The sequence below is a fragment of the Manis javanica genome, chromosome 17, assembly GCF_040802235.1.
Source record: "Manis javanica isolate MJ-LG chromosome 17, MJ_LKY, whole genome shotgun sequence".
NCBI lineage: Eukaryota > Metazoa > Chordata > Mammalia > Pholidota > Manidae > Manis > Manis javanica.
This window is the reverse complement of record NC_133172.1, coordinates 3,092,387-3,117,452: the sequence shown is the minus strand read 5'-3', so window position 1 is coordinate 3,117,452 and position 25,066 is coordinate 3,092,387. Positions and strand designations below refer to the sequence as shown.

The 25,066-nt window shown below is 47.6% G+C and overlaps 1 long non-coding RNA gene across 15 annotated transcripts; it reads left to right on the top strand.

The window, feature by feature from the left end:
- The first annotated feature begins 837 nt into the window (after positions 1–837).
- Positions 838–11,965, top strand: LOC108386915 (uncharacterized). 15 transcript variants are annotated; one of them, XR_012127020.1, is made up of 7 exons: positions 913–1,598; positions 2,947–3,265; positions 3,758–4,079; positions 9,318–9,449; positions 10,062–10,101; positions 11,277–11,527; positions 11,728–11,965. It is a non-coding gene; the product is annotated as an uncharacterized lncRNA (long non-coding RNA). The 15 variants fall into 15 exon arrangements; XR_012127012.1 differs by lacking the exon at positions 10,062–10,101 and having other exon boundaries at positions 3,758–3,842; positions 3,983–4,079; positions 11,728–11,963; XR_012127008.1 differs by lacking the exon at positions 10,062–10,101 and having other exon boundaries at positions 3,758–3,852; positions 3,983–4,079; positions 11,728–11,963.
- The last annotated feature ends 13,101 nt before the right edge of the window (positions 11,966–25,066 follow it).

Here is a 25,066-nt window from a genome sequence, read left to right as displayed (position 1 = left end):
TTCTGCTTTGTATCTGCACCATTTCTACTTACACAGCAAACGAGCAGCAGAAGGGAGCTACCTGGGCCAGACTGCTGTCCTTGCAAGGTGTTCCCTGTGAGTCACACTGCCCTGACTGCAAACATCCTGCCTTGCTTTCCCCGGAGGCCCTCCCCCTACTCTGACCACACCCACGCTCCCTGTCTCACAGGGACTGGCGATCTGCATTAGTATGAGCCTTCGCCCTCCACGCCCTCCTGGCCAGGTCTCCCTGGGCAAGTCTTTGAACACAGCGGAGGGTTGAGCTCTGACTCCAGGACGAATGGCGATGTGCAAGTGCGGTTACTGGGGTGTCAGTGTGAAGAACCCCATTCCCCCCAGGTAGACTTTTCGTTTCACATTCTAGCTTGCATGTCCCTCACAGACAGTTCCAGGATTTAATGAAATTGTTTAAATTGATTTCAATTGCAGGGAGGTTCCTGGATCCAAGCATGGCTCCACGGCCACTGCTCCCCTTCCCCTAGTTCCCGGATTCTTAGTTGCTTCAGCCTCACTGGCAGAACTTGTGTCCATCCCGCTGGAAAAAGCTTTTCACTTGAACTGTTTTTCACTGAGGGAGAAGCCATGTTTCCCAGCGTCAGTGGTCCTCGCAACTCTGCAACATTGTATCTTGAACTGTCTGAAACATAGAGATAGGCAGGATGCAGCCCTTCACGGAAAGAGGAAAAGCTAGTGAACAAGGGACCTGCCAGCAGGGGGCGGGGCCTCACGCGCCCAGCTCAAGGGCTGTGCCTCACGCGCCCGCGGTCATGCGCAGACCGCCCCGCGCAAGGCCCGCCCCCAGGCCGCCCGCCTCTTCCTGCCGGGCGCGCAGGTCCCCGCAGACCCGGAAACGCCCTGCGCGAGGCGGCGGAGGCCCCTGAAAGCGTAGGTCCCGCCGCCTTCGGTCCCCCAAAAGTGGACCGGGTTCCCTCCGGCCTGTTCCCCGCCCACCACCGTGATATCTCCGACGTCACTGCGGGCGCCCGCGCGCGCACCCCTCGCGGTTCCCAGTCCCCGTGAGGCTGGGCCCCGCCCCTGGCCCGGCCTCCACGCCCCTTCCCCGTCGTTTTCCTGCCTGAAGCCCTTCCCTGGCGTCTCGGGCCTCCCGCGCCGGGTGACCCTCCACCAGGGGCTGTGTGGCCCCCGAAGCGTGGCGCCGGCCGCCCAGCTCCTGGACAAGGCCCACCGCGCCCGCCGGTCCCCTGCTGGCCCCTCCCGCCGCCCCTAGCCGCCTCCCCGCGGCCCCGGGCCGGGCTCTCTGCTCCCCGGGCCGCCCCTGCGAGGCGCCTCCTCCCCGGACTGCGGTGCGGGAGGGGGACACCGGGGCTCGAGTCCCGGATTCCGCCGACGGTGAACGTGCTCTCCCGGGTGGCCGCGCTCGGTGCCGCCGCGCCCCTGGGCTCGCGGGCGACGGCGCTGCGGAGAGGCCGGGCCGGCGCGGCGGGGACAGAAGCGGGACGAGTGCGGAGGCCGGGAGGCTGCGGGAGAGCAGGCGCAGGGAGAGGACGGGCGAGCCCGGGAAGGAGCAGGCGGCGGAGCCGGGGAGGCTTAGAGGCCAGCGGGTCCCCCGGGCGGAGGTGAGCCCCCGGGGAGGCAGGCCCTTGGGGGGCGTGGAGGCGCTCGGGGCGGGGGTCCGGGGAGGGTGCGCGCTGGGAGCCGTGGCCGCAGGGCGGCGTGGTGCTGGGCCCGAGAGGACCGGGGCGGCCCGGAGGGCGGAGGAGGGAAGCAAAGCCGCCTGGGGTGCCGGAGAGGGGACGGGGGGCGCGTGACCGGGCGGAGGGCAGGGGAGTGACTGCGCTGGAGAGTGTAAGAGGCGGGCGGAGGGCGGGAATGCGGGGAGAGCGGGGACCGTGAGGAAGGCCGGGGAGAAGAGGCAGCGGGAGGGGGACCAGTTGCAGTGGGCGGAGCAGGGGGGGGGAGGCCCCGAAGGGAGAGACGGCCGGAGAGGGGACGGCACCTGAGTGAGCAGCAACCCAGCGGGAAAACACAAAATCAAAGAGAAAAAGAAATAGGGAGGTGGGTATACAAAGTGAGAGATGGAAACACAGCGTTAGAGAGGCAGGGGTGGAGTCGGCAGGGCGCTGGTGCTGAGGCTCTGGGTCCTGATGAGTGCTCCGTGATTCAGCTGTGATACATCGGTGGCTTTGAAAATACATCTAAAATTCGTTTCAGCGAGAGATGAGACTGAGAATTGCAAAACTTCTAATAGGCATGGGCAATTTCTATTGTATGTCAGAAAATAGCTTACATTTGCAACTTTTAGCCTGAGGGCAGTGACCTGACTTGGTCAGTGGTGGGTCACCCCCTTCCGTTTTCCTGGTGTGGGTTACAGGTTGGGAAAGACAAGTGTGGACGAAACGACTGTCACTGTACGGTGCTCTTTTTAAGGGTACAGTAAAATGACTGCTTTGTTTTTTAGTTTCTTTATAATGGAATTTTATATATGTACATATATATATAGACACTTAACATTTAATTCGTAATTTGGTAGTTTGAGATAAATGTTAGTTCTTTCATTCTCTACTTCCTTATGATTCTCAAATAAGTTTTGGTGCCTTTAATGAATTCATGTCATTCTTTTATCAGGGTGATGTATTCTAACATTTACTTTTAACATCAAAATGACTTAGACTTGAAAAACTAGACGTCATTTCCTTTTTAAACTTGTTTGTGGTTTACGTCAGGCCTGCAGTCTCTGTCCCCTGTATCTTCTGTCTTGGACGTGTTCTTTGGGGACCAGTTAATAATTTTAGACTGTTTGATTGGTAGTTGCTAGGGATGTCAGTGATGTTTTAAGAGTCAAATACTAATTTGACCAGTTTTGTAGTACTCAGTTTTCTTGCCTTTTATGTGATTTATTAACATAGTGAGCTGTGACCTCAGAGTAGTTGTTCCCCTCTGGTCTCTCTTGCCTTTTTTCTGCAGTGTTGAAGATGTGCTGGATTGACTTGGAAGCTCTGCGCAGCAGAGCCCAACTATGTCTGGTGCAGCAATATTCTCAAAACAAAAACAAAACCGCACCCATGTGTAAAGTCGAAATGAAAAGGAAACACCCTCAGCACTTATTTCTACAACTTACTTGTTCCGTGTTGTGCACACCTGTAGTCGCTTTTTCACAATTCTGCATTTTAAAAACATTTCACAGTGACTGTCTGGAAAGGAATTAAGTGTTGGTATCAGGGTGAGAACCTGGGTGTGTAATGCTGACTCGTGGATGGTACTTTGGTCGCAGCCACAAATGATGGTAAGTGCATCCGAAGCACACAGAGGAGCCCCGCACACAAGCACAGGCCTACCATGCACTCCATTCTCCCATCTTTAAAAGCAGACGTTATCGCACACACTGCAGCAGTGGGGACCCTGGCTGTCCCCACACCTCTTTAGGTCACAGACCCGGTCTTGATCACACCCCATGGAGGCCTGACAGCCCTCCCTGCAGCCACCCCCAGCCTCAGGAGAGGAGGCTCAGCGCCCTGGTGCTCACTGCTGCACACAGATGACATACATTAAGGCTGGTCCCGTCTCACCTCCTGGAAGGGGAACCTCTGGTCAGGTGACACTCTATAAAGGTTTTCACACCGATAGTAACACATAACTCCGTTTCCAGGAAATAATTGTAAAATATTTTAAAAATACAGAATTGCAAACATAGCTATACGTGTGCAAAATATTGAAAGAGAGTCAGGTGTAAGCTCTGAGCAGATTTCTTTTTAATTTCACCTTTATTGATATGTAGGTTTTTGGTGCAGAGAGTGCGAGGGCTTCCCAGGAAGGCAGGATCTGAAGAGATGGTGGAGGAACTCACTGGGTGGCCTAAGGAGGTTACTGTCCGCGAGTCCCTCCTGAGCAGTGGGCAGCAGGGGACCGTCCTTTCCACACCGGGAGGTCCCCCCATGTGGTTGTGGCAAAGGAAGGGAATGCAATGACTCTAAGCATTAAACGGCATGTTTTCCACCTTCAGGATTGGCTTCTAAGAAAGACTCACGTTCCCTGAGGCCAAACTCCGGAAAAAGAGGAGGACGACGGCAGAGAAGGAGCCGGGAATGGCTGTTCCTCAGGTAAAGTCCCTACCCTTTGGGTAACCTTCTGTCTGTCCTTCCTGAGAGGCCCTTCCTGGGTGTCCCTGAGCCCTGACCCTGACTGCGTGACCCCTGGTCACTCCACTCGCCCCTCAGCACCTCTCATCCCCACTTTGGTTCCATGTCAGCTGACCCAGTGACATGGGGCTTGTGGGGGGGAAGGGGCGTCAGGATGGGTGGGCAGCAGGGACGCGTCCGGGGCTGCACCTGGATGCACCGTCAGCTCTCCGTAGCCCAGATGAAAGAGGTTGCAGGGGGAAGCCACGTACCTAATGTTCATAAATACGTGGTAAGTTGTGGGAAAGGAGACCAAAGAGGGGCAATCTTTTCAGCCTGATTTTGAATATATTTGAAGCTGGACACGTGAGTCACTGGCTCAAAATCTTAATGATTGGGAAACACCATCAGAGACAGAGGGTGTGGGATTCTATCATGCATTTTAAACTATGGCGTCCACCTTTCCAGCACGGATGGCTCCTGGTCATGTGCGTGGTAATGACCTGGCTGAGACTTCGGGTAGTTCAGCACTTTGCACGGTACTCGGGTCCGGGTGCATCCTGAGCCGCTCCCCGAGCTTGAAGGAAAGCTTCTGGTCTCACTGTTCTATGTGTGCCTTTCATATAGGGTCCTCGTGTTTACTATTCCTGGTTCCTTCAGTGTTTATCTTCAGAGTTTGTCAAACGTTGTCAACGACTTTTTTCCCATTAACTGAGATGATTGTGTGTTTCTTTTCCCTTCCTTCCTATTCAATGGAGCGCTTTAGCATTGAGTGGTTTTGTATGTTGAATATTCTCAGTCGTGCAGGAATAATTCCACCTGTGGTCTGTACTGGTTTGAATGTGCTGTTGAGTTTTATTTGCTGGTATGTTAAGGATTTTTGCATCAATGTTCTTCAGAAATATCGGTCTCTCCTTTTCTTCCTGTCTCTTTTTCTGGGTTTGGTGTCAGAATCATGTGATTCCATACAAGTGTTTCTGAAGATTTATAGCAGGATTCGTGTTTATTCTTCTGTAAGTATTTGGAAGGCTCCTGGGGAAGCCTTCTGGGCCTGGGTGTGTGTGGGAGGTTTCTGAGGACTGCTTGACTCTCTCTCGTTGTAACTGTTCACATTTTCTTTATTACTTGGTGATGTCTGCGAGGTTGTTATGTTTCTCTGAATGTACCCATATTTTCTAGGATATGTAATTTCTTGGCATATAATTGTTGATAGTACTTTCTTACAGACCATTTGCAACATTTCTGTGACACCTGTTGCAGTGTCCCCCTTTCATTTCTGATTTACTTGAGGGCTCGTCATCCTCTCTCTCTCTCTCTCTCTCTCTGTCTCTCTCTCAGCCTAGCTAAATGTTTGTCAATTTCTAAATCTTTCAGAAAACTTGTTCTCGGTCTCTTGATTTTTAGGTAGTTTTCCTATTCTGTTTCATTTCTCCCTGCTTTAATCTTATTCCTTCTACTAAATTTTGGTGCAGTTTGTTACTTTTCTGATTTCTTGAGGTATAAAATCCTATTTCTGATTGGAGACCACTCCTTTTCTGTAATGTAAGATTTACCACTGCAGGCATCCTCCTCAGTGCTGCCGCCACTACGTCCCCCGAGTTCGCTGTGTTGTATTTCTATTTTTATCGTGATAGTTTTAAAAATCTATGTGATTTCTTCTTTGACAGAAAATCTAAACTTTCAAGTAATTTTAAGTATACACTGTAGTGTGCCAGCGATATTGTAGATCTCCAGAACTTATTTCTCTTGCATAAATAAAACTTTGTACTTTTTGATTTTTGAACCGCATCTCCCCATTTCCTGCTTCCCCCTCCCCTAGCCAACAATGTTGTATCCTCTGATTCTCTAATTTAGACTATTTTAGATTCCACATACAAGTGTGATTATACAGTATTTCTCTTTCGGTATCTGGCTTGTTTTCATTAGCATAGTTTTCTGTAAGGCTATACATACTGTCAAATAATGACAGGATTTAACTCTTTTGTAGAGGTGAATAGGATTATATTGTACATATATATAGCATTTTCTTTATCCATTCTTGTGTCACTGTTCATTTAAGTTTCTATACTGGTCTATTGTGAACAGTCTTTCGGGGAAAATTCATGGAGTATTGGTATGTCTTTGAGATCCTGATTTCATTTTCCATGGATATAAACCCAGTACCGGGATTAATGGATCACATGGTAGTTCTGTTTTTAATTTTTTGAGAACCCTCCGTTATGTTTTCCATAGTGATCGTACCCATTTCCATTCCCACCAACACTGTGACGATGTTCCCTTTTGTTCCACATCCTTGCCAGTTTTCATTATTATTTGTGTTTTATTAACAGCCATTTTAACAAGTGTGAAATGATATGTCATCGTAGGTTTGCTTTGCTTTTCCCTGGTGATTAGTGATGTTGCGTAACTTTTCACATACGCGTTGACCATTTGTACGTCTTCTTTGAGAAATGTCTGTTTAGGTCTTTTGCTGATTACTTGTTATTGAGGTGTCACCAATATACAGTCTTATGTTGGCTTCAAATGTACAGTACAGGGGTGCAGCAGTTACCCATATTATTATGATTGTTATCTGCCAATGTGGAAGGATGTCCCAGAAACACTGACTGTATTCTCCATGCTGTGCTGCTGTCCCACGACCAGCTTACACTGTGACTGTGAATTACTGGGCCTCTGCATCCCTCTCGCCCTTCCCCCCACCATCCCCAGTTCCTCTCCCTTGGTAACCACGAGTCACTTCTCAGTATGTTTGAGTCTAATGCTGTTTTGTTCCTTCTGTTTTGCTTTCTTTTCTTTCCATAAATGACTGAAATCATATGGTGTTTGTTTTCCTCCTCCTGGCTTATTTCAACGAGTATAATTCCCTCTAGCTCCATCCATGGTGTTGCAAATGGCAGGGTTTCTTTTCTTTTCATAGCCGAATAATATTCCACTGTGTTTATGTCCCACATTTTCTTTATGCACTCAGCTACTGATGGACACTTAGGTTGCTTCCATAACTTGGCTATTGCAAATAGTGCGGCAATAAACATAGTGATGCATACGTCTTTTTTAAACTTTATTTTGGTATCATTAATCTACAGTTACATGAAGAACATTATGTTTACTAGGCTCCCCCCTTCACCAAGTCCCCCGCACAAACCCCATTACAGTCACTGTGTGTGAGCGTAGTAAGATGCTGCAGAATCACCAACTTGTCTTCTCTGTGTTGCACAGCCCTCCCCATGCCGCCCCCCACACACATTAAACATGCTAATTGTAATGCCCCCTTTCTTTTTCCGCACCCTTATCCCTCCCTTCCCACCCATGCTCCCCTGTCCCTTTCCCTTTGGTCACTGTTAGTCCATTCTAGGGTTCTGTGATTCTGAGGCTGTTTTGTTCCTTCAGTTTTTCTTTGTTCTTATACTCCACATATGAGTGAAATTATTTGGTACTTGTCTTTCTCTGCCTGGCTTATTTCACTGAACTCAAGACTTTCTAGCTCCATCCATGTTGTTGCAAATGGTAGGATCTGTCTTCGTCTTATGGCTGAATAATATTCCATTGTGTATATGTACCACATCTTCTTTTTCCATTCATCTACTGATGGACACTTAGGTTGCTTCTGTTTCTTGGCTATTGTAAATAGTGCTGCTATTAACATGGGAGCGTATCTGTCTTTTTCAAACTGGGCTACTGTGCTGTTGTTATTTTGATAGGAATTGCATTGATTGCTTTAGGCAGGATGGCCATTTTGACAGTATTAATTCTTCCTGTCCATGAGCATGGGATGTGTTTCCATTTATTGGTATCTTCTTTAATTTCCTTTAAGAGTGTCATGTAGTTTTCAGGGTATAGGTCTTTCACTTCCTTGGTTATGTTATTCCTAGGTATTTTATTATTTTTGATGCAACTGAATGGAATTGCTTTCCTGGTTTCTCTCTCTGCTAGTTCTTTGTTAGTGTATAGGAATGCCACAGATTTCTGTGTATTAATTTTGTATCCTGCAACTTTGCTGAATTCAGATATTAGATCTAGTAGTTTGGGAGTGGATTCGTTAGGGGTTTTATGTACAATATCATGTCATCCTGCCCTTTCTTATTTTAAATTCTGTGAGGACAGTGGCTCAGTGCTGCTGAACACACAGCAGAAACTGAAAGAAAAAAAACAACTATATTGTGAATACTGCAGGTAGAGTGGCGTCTGGATACTCTGTTGTCTGGGCTCACAAGGACAGAGGGCTGAAAGTGGGGAAGCAGGAATGCCTCCGTGCAGTGATGGTTCCCAGCCACGAACTGGGATCATTGAACTTCACCGTATGAACTGCAAGAATGGAAGGGAGGATGTAGAAAGAGAGAAAGGTGCTCCCCAAGGCAGGATTCTTTGGGAAGCTCTGTTCTCAGAAGAGGATCTGGATGAGTGGTAGGTCCTCTGAATATGTGGGAGTTGATGGTTCCATCTTTACAGGATGGACACCATGTCTATCCACTTGGTCATGAGTCCAAAGTACAAAGAGCAGGAGAGATTATAAAAGCTGTCAGTAGGGGGTGTTATTTTGCCAAGCATGCTGGAGCAGTATCTCAGATCCTTTGTGATGTTTGTCTGGCTTCATTCACTGGACACATATATAAAGACAACTGTATTTATAAGCAAGTACAAAACCCATGGCAGGTAAATAGAGAAGCCAGTGTAGGCTGGGAGCTTTAACTTTAAGCTCTGTCCATGTGGAGTTTCTGGAACTTGTTGTGATGGCCTGGATGAGGCTCAGGAGACGTATGGTGCTGAGGGCACAACCCTGGCCACTCTGTGAACACAGAGAAGTCGGCCTCCAAAGTCACTGAGGAGATGCCTCCTTGTGTGGGAGAGACCTTTAGAAAGGAGTGCCGAGATAGTGGCAAAGGTCAGGAGCCAAATTTGAGGACTTTAACCTGCATCCTCTGAAGTAAATGATGACACCTTTATTGCTAAATCCCTGGGGGCCGTTCTGCCCAGATACTGATAGTCAGAGTCAGAATGTCATGGCACTGCAGGGAAATTGGAGATTTGTGTTACTGTTAACATGACCATTGATATTCACGATTTTTCATTCACAAACTCATTAGATATATTTTCTCTTAACAAGTGGTTTCATAAGTTTATATATTATGCTTTATATATGATGAAAGTAGACTCGTTATTGTTTTGTATGTCACAACTGATTGTATCTTCAACTCTCTAAGTATTGTTGTTGTTATTTTACAGATGAGGAGACCCTAGGCACAGCATGTAAAACCGTTCCAACTCACATCTCCCTGTGTTGCAGCATTAGAAGCCGAACCTGTGTTTTCTGGCTACGAAGACAAGCCTCTTAATCACGCTGCTACATACAGAAAGGTAGTTTTCCTCTTCAAGTTCTCAACATCTCTACTTACTTCTGCTCACGTCTTTCTCCGTTTTTAAGTAGTTTTATCTTCATGAAAAATTGTGATTGTGGCAAATTTGTAATTATGTCTGTAAGTTGATTTTATAGGCCAATATTACTTATGAATAAATATTTAAAGATGCAGATAAGATGATACTGCATTAACTGCCATGAAACCCTTTAGAAAGATTATCCAAGGCCAAGTGTTAGGTTTATATGGGCAGGACTGGCTTGATATTCTGATGGGGACAAAAGATGCAGTTGTCCTTATCCAAGGAGCATGTTTGTAATTGCAGCAACAACCAAAATCTGTACATTGTAAAATAATGGGCTGATCTTTGGATTTTGAAACACGTATAAGAGATGAAACACTAAAATAGAGGCTAAATTATTATTGATTACTTACCATTGATTAATAATGAATGACACTCTAGAAACAATGTAACAATTATTGAAATAGACTGTATTCAAGAAAAACATTCAAAATAATATGCAGAAGGGATGGACATGAATGTATTGAATAAGTTTAAATGGTCGAATCGCTGTGAGATTACAGTTGACATTAAAATTTTTATTTTTAACAGAAAAATATCACTGGACACATTTGAAGCTGCAAACTGCCAGGTCCCAGATTTTTTTGGTCTGAAACCCTCAGTCATATAAACTTCTCCCCAGATAGTCATGGCCTGATTTCAGGAGGGATGATAGTTCCACCAAAATCCATAGACCAGAGTTTTTCCCCTCATTGCAGATGCAGTAACCACATCTATTAATCACATATATGCCCAGTTTAAGGGGAGAAAAAGATGTTTATACTGTAGCCATTGCCTCTCAAACATCATTTCTCTATAGAAATATCTAGATATATATTATTAATTAATTTAGTATCAATAATCTATTAGAATTGTCTGTTGACATACATGATTTATAAAAATAAATATAAATTTTTTATGAGTTATATTTGTTAATCATCACATGAAAAGAAGTTTTATATCAATACCTCTACTATCCTGAAAAATAATGTTTGTGATTCTTGTAGGGTGGGTGAATCGCACAGCTACAATCACAGAGTGACTTATGTTTTAGATGATATTAGAAACACAGGCTCAAACACCAGTCATCCCCGTCAGGGTGATTCCATGAAGTTACACTGAGGCATCAGGGACTGGTTAGAGTTAAGAATCTCCAGTCTCTCTCCACCAGTTCAGCACATGCCCCAGGAGTTATTCCTATGTTGCAAAGGAAGTTAGCACTGGGCCGGTTCTACCAAGAGGAATCCTTTTTCTGCAGTGAACACCTCACCTCATCCCTACAAACTCCAGTCTTTATTGAGGGCTTCTCAGAACAAAAGTACAAAATACAAAATACTCACTAGACACCTGCTTGGATGGTGGGCTCCATGAAAGGGTCCCCACAGCCAGTATGTGTGTAAGAGAGAGACAGCCAGCCCCTGAAGGCTTGTCATTCTGTGACCTCACCTATCCATACCCACAATTACCATTTTACCTGTAGTGGAGATGACAGTGTGCTAGGGGACCTGAAAATACTTGAAAGCAACGTGTCCCAGTTCTCAACACCAGAAACAGTCACAAGTATCTAGTGAGCACCTTCCAAAATACAGCTGGAATGTTTGGGAGAGGCTCTCTCGTGTCTGTGCACCGGAGCATGTACAGGGGCTTCCAGGGAGAGAACCAGAAATGCTGAGTTCAGGGCCATGAGGGACTTGCAGCAAGGCACGTGTTTCCCTGGATCCTCTGATGCCTTGAGACATTCTACAAAGGATTCTAACTCCTTCCTAGGTCTCGGACCCCTCTCAAGTCTTGTGGGGATGTGAGAGGATGACACGAAGAGACTGAGAAGGGTTTATTAATGGAGTAAGAGTTAAAGGAGGAACATGACGCCGAGAACGGATGCGTGAGAACATCTGATGGCTTTCTATGATGTGAATGGTTGAATAAGTAAATAAATGGGAGAAGAGACGATATCCCATACAGAAGAATGCTGAATGATTTACACTCACTCAGAGAGGTGGACGATGTTTCTCCACCCCGTAAGTGTTGGCTGCATATAGACATTTCCTTTTAAAGAGTAGAGTATGCAAGGGGAGAAAAGATGAGGTTTCTAAGAGAGGAACTTCACACATTCAACCTTGGCCAGATGATCAAGGTCAAAACTGGGGTCATGTTGGTAGTATGCAACCTTGAGACCATGTGATGAAACAAGGCTTTCCTCTGCGGTGTTCTTCCCCAGGAGACCTAACCCCAGTGTGACAATGAGGAAACCTCAGTGAGCTTTTAGGAGAGTGGGACTCGCCAGTAACCGCACTGACTGCTGCTCTGTCTGACCGCTGTGCCTCAAACTGTCAAGAACATGAATGTATCCCTCACATCAAACTCTATTCTCTCAGGTAAAACAGAAATTTGGTAAAAATAAAAAGCTAAATGATACAAACACAAAAGAAAACTTTGGTGATTTCTTTTATACCCTGAGAGAGGATAAACTGGCCTCAGCATGGCACAATTAAGAAATATTAATAAACATAAGGATCAATAAACCACAGATGAAAAATGTGCCATGTTATGCTTGGTGAGAAACACGAAAAGCAAAATCCTGAATTCCAGACGGAGAAAACTCATTAGATCTTATATAAGAAAGGGAAACACTAATCTGTTCTAGGAAGTCAAAGCATGTGAGGAGGTCATGGGACACACTAGCCAAGGAGAAGGGGCTCCTGCTGGCCTGCAGGGAGACAAAATTTGAGCTCAAAAAGAAAAAAAATGTCAGCAATGGGTTGAGTTATACAAAACATATACAAAATCCATGCATTCATAATGCTCCTAAAATTCTCTCATATGATCTTGGAGAGCCTTTCGGCAAAAGGAAAGCTAAAATTCAAAATACACAATTTTTCAATTCCCAGTGAAGGAATGGAGTTAGGAAACATTAATGAATGACAAAACCATTAGGTCAGTCGTTGATGGATGGAGCATCCTGTGAAAATAAAGTGAAACCTTACTAAATGGAGTCAGGAGGCTAGAAGGGGGAGTCACACCACCCCACTTCCATTACAAGAGGCATTGTCAGTTACAGGCCCCGACAGGAAGGAATCATCCATTACAGGCCCCAACACGGAAAGACGCACACAGCATCTCCTACAAAAAAATCAACTGCCTGGCAATTCAGCCAACGAGACATGGTCATCACTAAACTGCTGCTCTCCAAAGGACTTCCCTTCAGAACAACCCCTCCCAACACCTTTCTTCTCCATAAAATATTTGACAGTGGTATTTCAATTGTTCTAGCTGTGCTAGAAAAATGTATTTGCTATTTTTATGTCACAGGGACTAAATAACTATTTGTGAAATTAGTTCCCAGTTTTAAAACAACTTTGAATCTTTAATAATTTGCATCTGTTTTATAATGATATCAAAGAGAACCATATTTCAAAACCTTTCTGTGATTGGGGAGATACCCTTTTTTTTCCTTCTGAGTATGTCCATTTTGCTCCCTCGAAAATTTTACAAGCCACAGAACTGCCCATAAACAAGATGGATTCATGATTTTTTCACCTATAATCAGCTTCTCTGCTGTGTTCTGTGTGTCATGAAAAGTCCCACCATCAACTCCTCGCCATGAGGCAGCGCAGGGACACTGGACAAGCAACATGATTAATTTTCCCTGCCTATGTTGCAAATGCCGACATATAAGCAGTATAGTAAGAACAGAAGGGACTCCATCTGAAGGCTGCGGTTCTATTTCAGAAACCATGGACTTAGGAGGTGCAAGAGTCCTCATCCGTTCTTTGGCAGTCAGCCAACAATCTGTCCTAAGGCAGAGCAAACAGTCCTAAAATGATGATCCCAAGGCTTGAGGGTGATCATTATCTTGCAAAAGAACAGGATCAATAAATTCCTGGTGTTAAACGTTTATAATGCAGAATATATAGAGGACTGACTGTGGAGGGTGGCATAACGTCCATGCTGGAGACAGACATCATGAGACCACATGTCCAGCCCGCATTTCCCCCCATCCCCCACCACCCTTTGCTGCATTCCTGAAAACCTAGAAAGTCAGAGTCCGGATGCCCACACTACACTCCCCTTTCTTTGAGTGTGTTTTTAATAGCCTTACACATAGACTTCCCACTGCTCAACTTGCTGTATTTGTCACCATTTGTTACTTTGCGATTTTATTGTGTTTTCCAGACTTAAGCACCAGTCTTCCCTCTGTCTCTCCTACCCCAGACAAGTAGGGAGGTGCTCTTGAGCTCTCTTATTTGGACTCGGAATTCCTGCTGCTTGGGGTCCCCAGAAAAGACTGCTGCTGTTATGATCATGTTCTTTAGTAGCCTGCTCCCAAGTCTTCCTTGGCCCTTGGGAAACTCACAGCAGAATTTCACTCCATCAAGTGCTCTGCGGCTCCCCCAAATCCTGGGGTAGTAGGACTCAGTACCCACATCCTGCAGACCCAGGCGGACATTGGGCGCCAAGTGAACCTGGCTTCAGGAGCTGGCAAGGGATGTGCCCTTTGCTGAGCTAGAGTTCAGTGAACTTCCCTTTCCTGCCTATTCTCTTCCTTGCTCTCTGCTGCCTGCAAAGTGGCTGCCATTTGCTGCTACTCTCACTTTGACGGATTCCCTCCTTACCTGCTCTCCTCTGACCTGCTCCGGAGTTCTTCCTCCATCAGAAGCAACAGCCCTCTCCTTTGCAGGTTCAAGTTTCACCCGGTGCTCAGGGAGAAGTCTCCCCAGACTCAGCTGCCCGGCAAAACCCTCCTGGAGTCATGGAAGTCTGCGATGGAACTTGTTTCTTGCCAACAGAGCTAGTGAGCAATACCGCATGATACAGGATAATTTACCTTATAAACATCCCAAATCTATTGCAAACACCAAATCCTTTAAAAATGTGATGTTACGCCTTTTTGTATTCATCTGTGTCCTATGCCAGGGCATTGTGCTCAGTTTAATTTGAAAATGTGTTAAATGTGCCATTTTCCCCATCTGAACATTTCAAGCGATCACAGTGGATGTCGCGGTGAGTAGAAATGAGGCCATTGAAAATTTGACCATCCAGTTTTGCTTCTTTTGGATTGTTAGGAAAGAGCATAAAACCTCGAGACTACCTGTATTTCCTCGAAAGCACCATGACGCTTGTGTGTGTGTGTGTGTGCGCGGAGAGCCTTCCGTCTCGAGTGCGTCCCTTCTCTTTGCTTCCTGGGTGAATTTCCAGCCAGCTCTTAGGTGGGACTGCAGCCTCCCCTTCTCGGGTTTCATGGCGCTCCTTCATGTGGATGGAGTCAGTCACCCCCCTTCCCTGAGCTCCATGACATACAGGATTTATTAGACTAAGTGTTGATTGTGTGTTCATATGCTTGTTTTTGTCACTATTTTTTTATTTTCTTAAAGTTGTCATTATTTCCCTTTGCATCCCTTTCCTAAGCCCATTGTAGGTGCATAGTTAATACTTGTTCAAGACATCAGTGAATAAACAATGATAAAAGAAATGAACCCATTTGATGCTAGACATTACAGGAAGGAGCTGGTAATACCCTGTACCCAGGGGGAGACAAAACAATTTGTATTTTATTTTCCCAGGTTCAGCTGTCCAGACAAGGACATGTTACCCTGAATGCAGCGGAAGTAAAAGCATTGTCACTAACTAGCTTCACGTTCGCCTAACATTTACTGAGCCCATGCCATGTGCCAGGACCCGTGAAGGACACTTGCACGTTCATGTTCTAGTTTAGACTCCCAGCAACCTCGTAAAAGACGTCTTGTTTTCTCCATTTTACCAATGAGGAAACTGGGACTTAGAAGGACGAAGTGTTAAGGCCAAATGAGCAGTACACCAGGGGTCCAAACCCGGCGTTGTAGAGCTGGTGGGATCCATTTCCTTGCCTGGGTCCTTAATGTTTTTTCTGTCCCCTTTTTTCTTGGCCCCAGGCTCTGCTTAGGCTTTTTGTTTTGGAGCTTTGGGTGGCCCTGTGAAGTTCCTCTGGAGTCTGGTTTGCGGACTCTTTGTGGAGGGGGCAGCATGTGCCAGTGGTCAGGGCAGTGGTGAAGGTCACGGTGGTGGCGGCGGCGTTGAGAAGGAACAAGGCCGACACCGGACGACTTGCTCTCAGGCTCCAGGAAGAGGATTCCGGGTGGTCCAGCCCAGGTGGCCAGGGAAGCAAACAAGACAGTGATTAAAAGACAGGCACACTGGCCAGAGTGAAACCACCGCTGGCAGGAGGTCCCTGTGCTGGACCTTTCTGGTAACTGAGGGAGGGGCAGTCGGGGGCGTCCTGGCATTTCCCTGCTCTGGGACTGGCGAGGTCTTTGAAAGGCTTGGTGGTAGGGTGGGGCTTGCCAGACAGGTAATGACGAGTGCGACTGACCGGGCCTCTCAACTCCAGGTGGCAGCCACTAATTTCCCACCAGTTGTCACCAGGAGAATTTTGGCCATATTACCAGGTTTTATAATTTTTTGAGAGAAGCCAGATTTTATGTTAAAGTTCCAAATGTTAATGTTGAATTTAAAATTAAAAAGAGGACACTCCCTCCCTCACTCTGGCCGGACAAAATAACCATCAAGAATGTCGCTCTGCTTGGTATTTGGGGCCGAATGATTCCTTCTCCGGGACTCACCTGCACATCAGATTTCCTACCCCCCTCCCATCCAATACCGATTTTTTGTCGTTCTGCCAAAGAAAAGTGCCCTCAAATATGCAAATAACTCCTAGGGGAACAATATTCCTACCCCCAGCCATGGTTTCTCCAGACTCATTATACAGGATATTCACGTATCTGTCTGTGTTTCCTTTGCCGGGAATAATCTTGGGCCAAATGGGACACTTCAGACTCTTGGTAGAATCCTGTACCTCAGCCATCCTTCCTCTTACTCTGATTTCAGTGGGATTTTTTTTTTTTTTTTTGAGTAAATGCACCTGGCTCCTGGTTATAGGCGAATCAGGAGGTGGTTAGCTGGCAGGATTACCTGGAGACTTCTGTGAATCTCACACCTTTCTTTGGCTCTAGCAGCCCCGACTCACAGCAGATACTCAGTCCTGAGGCTTTTCCCAGGAGGCATCGTGCGCTAAGCTGGCAGCATTCCGTCACGGAAGTCGGTTGTCATCGGCCGTGCCTAGCTAGAGCTGAGGTTGGGTGATGCGTGCTCTTCAAGGGGAAGTTTCATTTTCTGGAAAATAGTTTAGTCATGTCTAAAAGTGTGTGTCCATCTGTGTAAAGATGATCAGAAATGTGCACAATTATATTATTTCTATAGCTAATTCCAACAGCTGAAAGTAGTAAGAAAGAAGTGTTCCATAGTAGGAGAATGATTAAATAAATTTAGATTTAGCCACAGGATATAATAATAAAGAGCCCTTTAAAACAATATTTATGAAGAATCTTTAATGACATGGGAATATGACATTAATCCACAGAGAAAGAATATAAAATTATGTATATGCATGTAGTTATATGTATACCTATTTTTATAGGTGTTATTCTTTTTTACAATTTTCTGTGTCTTTCCAATTCTACAGAAAAAAACAAGTATTACTTTTTTAAAAGTAAGCTTTTTACTTCAGAGTACCTTTTTTTTCAAAGAAAAGTTGCAAAGATAACTTCAGTTCCAGTATACAGTATCCAGTTTCCCCTATATTTGTATTACTGTTTAAAATTAGAATAAAATAAAAGCTATTTTAAAAATGATTAAAAACTTTCTGAGGCTAACATCAGAAGATAACTTATATTATCAGAAGATGTCTTAATTAGGTTATTTTAAAGGAGGCTTTTAAAGGAAAAAAGTTATGTTCTTCATTAAAGGCTTGTGTGACTGCCAGTTACTTCATTACTTATTTGTGCTGCTCCGTTTAACTGCAGTCCCAGGCATTTCACGTGGACTGGATGGAGCGTTAGAACATTCAGAAACCCTCTGTCAACATTGCTGCTTGTCCTAAAGTGACTGAAATGAATCTGTTATTTATCACTGACTGACTTTGGACTTGATTCCAAAATAGATTTGTATTTGAGACAAGAGAAGCCATTCATCCTGCCTTTTTGAGTTAGATATTTATCTTTTTTAAAACTTGCTTAGCCATGAAAAAGACAGCTTTATGTGAGTCTGTAACGAATACAAGTTGAAGATGCAGTCACCTTCCCAGCACCCCCAACCTTCCCCTCCAGGTAGAGCTTGTCTTGGCTCCTTCCACGGCCTGCAGGCCTGCACGACACAGCCACACGGCGGCCGACACCTGCCTCCCGGTGTCCTTCCCAGAAGCATCTCCAGGGCTGGTCCATCTCTGTCTCCAGAACGGCCCGGAGGACCAGGCAGGTGACAGTTCGATTGGCCAACATGCCTGATGTTCTGTCTGGGAAAAACTTAAAAACATACTCATGACTCTTGTGGAATATCCAGAAAATACAGAACAGGCACAGAAGGAAACAAGAATCACTCATCAGCCACACCCAGGAAAGAACCCCTGTATATGTTTTCTTTCGTATTCATTTTTCCCATTTTTTTATTGTGGTAAAATACACTCAACATAAAATTTGCTACGCGGCCATCTTAAATGCACAGGGCAGCTGAGTTAAGCACACGTTGTGCAGACACCACCGCCATCCCTCTCCAGAACCCCCCACATTTTGCAAAACTGAAACCCTGTCACCATGTGACCACAGCCATGGGAAATGGATACCGGTGTTTAGAGTAACCCGACTGAGGTCACCAAAGTTAGCAACTACTGCAACATTTCCTCTGAAAGTCTGGTGGTGAGGACAGCATACTGCTGCCCAACCTCGGCTTTTGTGCCACGGGGACAGATTGCTGAGGACAGGCTGATCAGAGAGGTGAGGATAGGTGTGCGACCACAGATGTCCCCTTACCGGTCACAGGGCTGGCATCTGTGCTGACCATTACTCTTCACATGCCCTACTCATCTGCAGGGCTCCATGCAAAATGCCAAGCCCAGGAGGCCTAAACAACCGGCGTTTCTTGTCTCCCAGCTCTGGAGGCTGGAAGTCTGAGGTCAAGGGGGCAGTCGGGCTGCGTCCTGAAGCCCCTCTCTCTGGCTTGCCATGGCCACCTCTCTCTGGGTCCCCCTGTGGACTGTCCTCTGTACCAGGACAGGGAGAAGGACATGTCTGGGGTCCTTACTCTTCTTGTGAGGACACGAGTCCCACAGGATTGGCATCCATCCCATGACCTAATTCAATCTCAATCTCCGTGTTATACTCCTTTCTTATTTCTGTTGGAGCTCATCCCTGCTTTCACACTTGGTGACATGTAGTGACACTGTCACACATTGACTTGTATGAACTTGAGTCCCCTTCTGCGAATAAGGAGATGGATGGCAGGTTTTTTTTTAAAACACATTACTGCTCTGCAAGATAATGCTATTGTCAAATCCTTTGATTGCTATTTCTTATTAATTAAATCAGATTTCCTATTAATGAACTTTAATCTTATTTCATTGATATATTGGGATGCGCAAGGGTCTTGTGCTAGCCTGATGGCTTTTTTGTTGTTCTTCAATGCAATTTTTTATTTATTTTTAATGGGTGTATCGAGGCATGATTGATGTATATTTTAACAATGCACATGTTTGATGTATAGAACATGTGATTGGACACATATAATCTGTAGCCTTTTTAAAACACCTTCAAGCACATGCATTGTCCCTTTGCTCTTCCCAGAAGTCTATTTTGGGCATTTCATCTCCACTCTACAGAGGCGGAGGTGAAGGCTCCTGGTGGAGAAAGGATGGGGTCAGCCTCACTTGGCCTGGTCCAGAGACCACCCACCTGGGGCTGCGAAGAATCAACGTGTGTCGTGTGCTCCCTCTTGTGGTCAGAGTGGAGAAATTCCCTTCTGAGTCAAAGAAAAATAATTTTTTTCACCTCTCAAACTCATTTTTTTTGTTTCATTCAAGCATTTGCTGGTGCTCTACTGTGTGACCGACACCGTTCAAGGCTCTTGAGAGCCATCAGTAAACAAAACAGACAAGGATCCCACGCTTATATTTTTTGCAGAGGGAGACAGAGTACCCCATCAACCTAAGTAAATTCATAGTCTACAGGAAGGTGGAAAGTGATTTGGAAAAGCAAGAAGGGTGGAAGGGAGGTCCAGGCGATGAGAATGCGTGAGGACAGGAGGTCAGGGAGGGCTTCCTGAGGTGGCATCTGAGCCACAATTAAATGAGAGGAGGAGCTGGTCAGGGATCTGCAAGGGCAAAGGCCCATGGTGGGCGCATGCGTGGCCCTCGGTCACCTCCAGGGAACACAGGGTGGCGGGTGTGAAGAGGGAGGTGCCAGGGTGAGCTCAGAGAGGTAAGCGTTGGAGGCCGCAGGTCATAGGTGTCCTGGGAGGCACTGCAATGACCCTGAGTGAGGTGGAAGGTGACAGGAATGGCCCCACGTGGTGCACACTCCATCAGCAGTTCCTTCCGAGCCTCCTTGGGAGAGCTGAGCCGGCCCTCCCGCAGGGGATACCTCATCCCTCCAGTCTCCACATAGTCTCCCTGGTTCTCTTTCTTCCTGGGTGTCAGGCCTCCTCCCTCCTGGTCTGGACCTGCATCTGGCTGTCAGCGATGCCTGTCCTGGAAGCCCGAGAGGGCTCTCCACACTCAAGAGTGAGAAGGCTGTATTGAAAATGGAGTTTGCGGGATGGGGACCCTCGGGTTGTGCAGTGCACGACCTACACAGCTGTACGTGGCGCCCTGAAGTCCTTTCCCTGTGCTTCCACAAAGTTCTGGCTATGTTGCTTCTCTGGGAGGTGCGTCGCGTTCACTCCTCTCCTCCAACGACCTGTAAGTCTCTGAGGAGAAGAGAGCTGGAATTCCATCTGTGTCCTGGTACCCAGAAAAGGGGGCTGAGATCCTGGAGGCCTCAGTAACACACTACTTAATAGATATAATAAGCAAATTGGATAATTATGATTGGATTTCTATAAACGGCCATATAGTAATGGCAGGGTCCTAGGATTTGGCGCATAATTATGTAGAGTCACCAAAGGACGTAAAGTCACAGGAATCAGCTAGGGAGTCGTGGTATAGACTTAGGAACCAGCCGGGTGATTGCCCCAGGAGCCTGCAGACCAGCTGGGTAATTGCCGTAGAGTCTCTGGAATCCACCCTCTGGCTAATTAACCATGGAGTCAGGAAATCAGCCGTAACCGAAGGAACAGGCATCTCACTAAGGCTCGGATTGATGGGAACCTCTTGCCACATAGGAGAAGGGCCCCTATGCGGACAGCGGAGAATGACAAGTGTGGCCTGCTCTGCTGCGTGCACCCACGCAAGGTGACTCCTTAAATAAAACCTCTCTTCCCACGCACTCTCTGCCAGGTGCCCAAAGTCATTTTTGTAACGAAAAGAAACTGATGAGCCGGTGGGGTGAGACGACTGTTATAGGCTGAGTTTTTCTCCGACATTTTACTATGAAAACTTTTCAAACATACAGAAGAGCTGGAAGACTCTTCAGCGAATACCCGCCTACCCCCTGCCCAGGTTCGTCCACTGACAGTTTACTCCACCGGCTGCGCCTGCAGCTATTCACCGGCCCCTGTTTGGGGTGCCTTGCCGGGAAGCCGTAGACTGGGGTAAGCTTAAAGAGTCTTTCTTGTCCTTTGGTGTTAAAATTTGCATACAGTGAAAGGAAATTCCCTAATAGCAGCATTTTGACAATTAGCTACCCAACCCCCAACGGAAATGCAGATTAGTGTCATTGCCCCAGGAAACCTGTGCTGGCCTGGGCGGCGGGGGGCAGGGGGGGTGGGGGCCTGCAGAATTAGCGTCTAAAGGGGCCAGAGTTGCCGTATTAGAAGCTGAAAAGTCCTGGGGATGGGCGGTGGTGATGGCTGCACAGCAGGAATGTAGCCAGTGTCCACTGTGCTGCACACTTAGAAATGGCCGGCATGGCAAATTAACGGTATGTACATTTTACCACGATTTAAACATGAGAAATAAGAAAATAATAATAATTTTATGGCATGGGGATTATTAGAGTCGTACTGCTAAAAAACAACAAAAACAGGCCAGATCAGGGTTGTGAGTCCCACAGAGTCACAGACCTAGTGAGGAGGGCGGAGGGGGACCAGGATTTGAACTCGCATCTGTGTCACTGCAAGATCACCCACTTTCTTTCTCCTGCCAGTTTCCAACCTCTCCTGTAAAATCCCCAGGAGCTGTAAGAATGACAGTTAGTAGTGTACTCGTGAAAACTAAAAGGAGGAACAAAATGTGGCCTATCCATACCTGGGGTCCCACAGAGGGCCTGCAGTCCTGGTACGGGCTACAAAATGTCAAAGCATCCAGGGGTCCTCTGGGGGATGGAGAAGGTTTGGAACTAGAGGGAGGTGATGCTCACAGCTTTGTGAAGGTCCTACGTGTCACCGAATCGGACACTTTAAAGTGATTACTTTATGTCATGTGAATTTCATCTCATTAAAACATAAAAACCACAGTTAGCCCTTTCTGAGTATTCACTCTGTAAGCCCTTGGACAGGCGTGAATCTTAGGGGGGAAGGGTGGCTATCTCCATTTCTGGCGATGGGTATACCAGGTCACAGCGTCACGAAGCTGGCAGGCGGCACTTCTGAGGTCCCAGCAGAGGCTGTCTGGCTCCGGGGCTCCTCCTTTTAAAAGAGTGTGGCCTCCGCTCCACCCTCCTGTCCCGCAGGGCTCAGGCGGATCCGGGAGTCTGCAGCTCGCACTGCCTTTTTCTCGGCTGGCGGCCAGTCTCTGTGTGCCTGTCATGCTATAAATAAGATGGTTTGATTTTGTTCCACCTGCCGGAGCTAAACTCATGTGCACAGCGGGACCCACACACCGTTTCCTGCCAAGCTCCATTCACAGCCTCACTGTTATGTCCAGAGTTGCTGGGAGCCCCCCATGGTTTATGCTGCCTGAAAAGGAGTTCTAAACTCCTCTGGACTTCAGGCCCTGATGGACTGGCCCAGCCCACCTCCCCAGCCCCATCCTCTAGCAGCCGCCCCCCTCAACAGCACCTCCCACATGGGGTGTTCCTTTGGGTCCCTCCGCAGCTCAGCGTGTCCCTGCCCGAGGGCCTTTGCACATGCCGCTGCTCCTGCCTGAAACTCCCTCCCTGCATCACCTTCTCATCCTTCAGGTGCCAGTTTGCACCACTTCCTCCAAAATTCCTCATCACACCAAACAAAGGGACCCCCCATTCTTTTCTCTCATATCTCTGTGATAATTTGTAACCAAATGGTGCTGTACCCTGGGATCCCCGTCACTACACCGGAAAGTCGAAAAGTAGCCAACAGATGCAAAGGGCACATCCTCTCTGGTATTCCTCCCCAAACCCACATCTGAGCCCAATCCTGAAGAATGTTTGTTAGACAAACCATGCAGAGGAGGATAGAACACCATCCCTGCCGGCTCTGCAAACCTGTCAAGGTCATGGGAAATGGAAGGGCTGAGGGCTGCCCTGGATGGGAGGACACCACATGTCACCTGCGATCCTGGGCCGGGGGAACAGTGTTTGTGGAAAACCTGGGACATCTGGAAACAGTTATAGTTCAGCTAATTGCAACATGCCAGCATTGGTCTCTGTTCTGAGCAGTGTAAGGTAGGCCGGTGAGATGTCAACATGAAAGGCGTGAACACACAGGGCAGGGGCAATGTCAGGTAAGATGTCAGCGTCCGGGCTCGCCGAGAGAAGGGTGCTGGGGATCTCTGCACCGTCTCCACAGCTCTTCTGTAAGTCTAAAATGACTTCAAAATAGTTTAATAGAAAGTAGACATTCTAAGCACAAAGCAAGTGAATACCAGCAATCCCACCCCGGAGCACCCCCCAAAAGAATCAAACGCAGGGTCTCACAAGGAATTTGCACACTTGCATTCGTGACAGCATTATTCACAGCATCCATCAACAGGGGAATGGATATAAGCAAAATGTGGTCCATCCGTACACTGGAATATTATTCAGCTCTAAAAGGGATCGAAAATTCTGACACTACAACATGGATGGACTTTGAGGTTATTTATGCTCAGTGACATAAGCCAGTTACCAGAGGACAAATACTGTGTGACTCCACTCGTACGGGGCATCTGGTAATCACATCCACAGAGGCAGAGGGCAGAATGGGGGCTGCAGGGGCCCGGAGGACAGACAGGTAAGCAGGGAGTTGGCGTGTAACGGCGACAGAGCCTCAGGTCTCCAAGATAAACTAGTTTGGGAGATGAGTTGCACAACCATGTAAACTTAACACTTCTGAGCTTCACACTCACAAATGCTTCCAACGGTAAGTTTTATGTATTGTACCACAACCTAAAAAAATCTTAAAAACAAGCAAGACGCTGACCTGTACTGAGGTGCTGGAGCGCAGGGTAGTTCTTTGGTGAGGATGAAAACCCCCCAAGAGGAGAGTGTAGGGGAGCAGGGCCCCTGGGGGGTGTTGGAGAACCTGCAACCAGGTCCTGGTGATTTAGATGAGGTCACCAGGGGTCCCCAAGAAGGGATCAGTTCCCTTAAGGAGAGGAGGAGACCATCTTGGGGCGGTCAGCTGCATGCTGGGAAGGCCACTGCCTCTCGGAATCCGAGTGTAAGAAGCCGTCTCCTCCTGGACAGGTGCCCTCATGGCCTCGCCATACCCAAGTAATAATAGAACCTGTATTTGAGGACATCTGGGCACCTGCCCGGAGCAGCTGGAGCACGGTGAGAGGAGGGCATGCCCCTGAGGTTGGGGCTCGCCGCTGGCTGGAGCCGGGCCTGCTAGCACTCAAGCCGGGAGGCTGCCCGGCGAGGGGGCCGCTCCCCAGGCCTGCCCGAGGCTGGGGCCTGGGTGTGTGTTGGCGAGCAGGAGCTGGTGGGTCCCAGGACAGCGAGGGAATGACAGGGAGAGGCAGAGGGTGCCGGCGGCCCTGCGGTGGGCAGACCCCCACTTGGGGGTTTGGCACAGCCCGGGTGGGCCCATCCCAGGTAACGGGATGCCCTGTCTTTGCAGATACTCCAAGGGCAGAGATAGTCATGAGGCCGGGGGGCGAGAGGATTGCTTCCCAGGGAGGCAGGGGAGAGGTGGTCTTTCATGGAAGAACGGAGGTCTCAGCAGCACTTCATGCTGAGGACAGGGAGCCGGAACTCGGGGCGGGGGTGGAGGGAGCGCAAGGGGAGGGGCTCTCCAGGGTTCCCACCGCCCAGAGAGACCAGCTGGACACCTGGGCCTGGGGACACGGTGGCCAGCACTGCACAGCACCAGGGTGCTGAGTCTCCCCTTCACCCTGAGTGCCTGGACGGAGGGCGGGGAGGGTGGACAGCAGCCATGTGCCCCCCACGGCTACCCTGCTCCGTGGGGTCCTCCCTCAGGCCTCCCCCAGGAGAGGGGTGTGACCTGGGATGCCAGATGGTTCCTGTGATGTTAGGTTAGGCTGGACTGTTGCCCCCCCTGAAATCGGGACAGTTGGAAAACCCCAGAATGGTAAGAAAACCTGGAAGACCAAGGGCAGGGGGCAGGAGCTCAGGCAGAGGGGGCAGGGCTGCGGTGGGAGCCGGGAGGGCTGCTTCCTGCTCACACCAGCCAACCCAGACTTTGTTTTTCATTTACTCTCCTGTCATTAAAAAAAAATTATTTTTTGGATTGCCTTT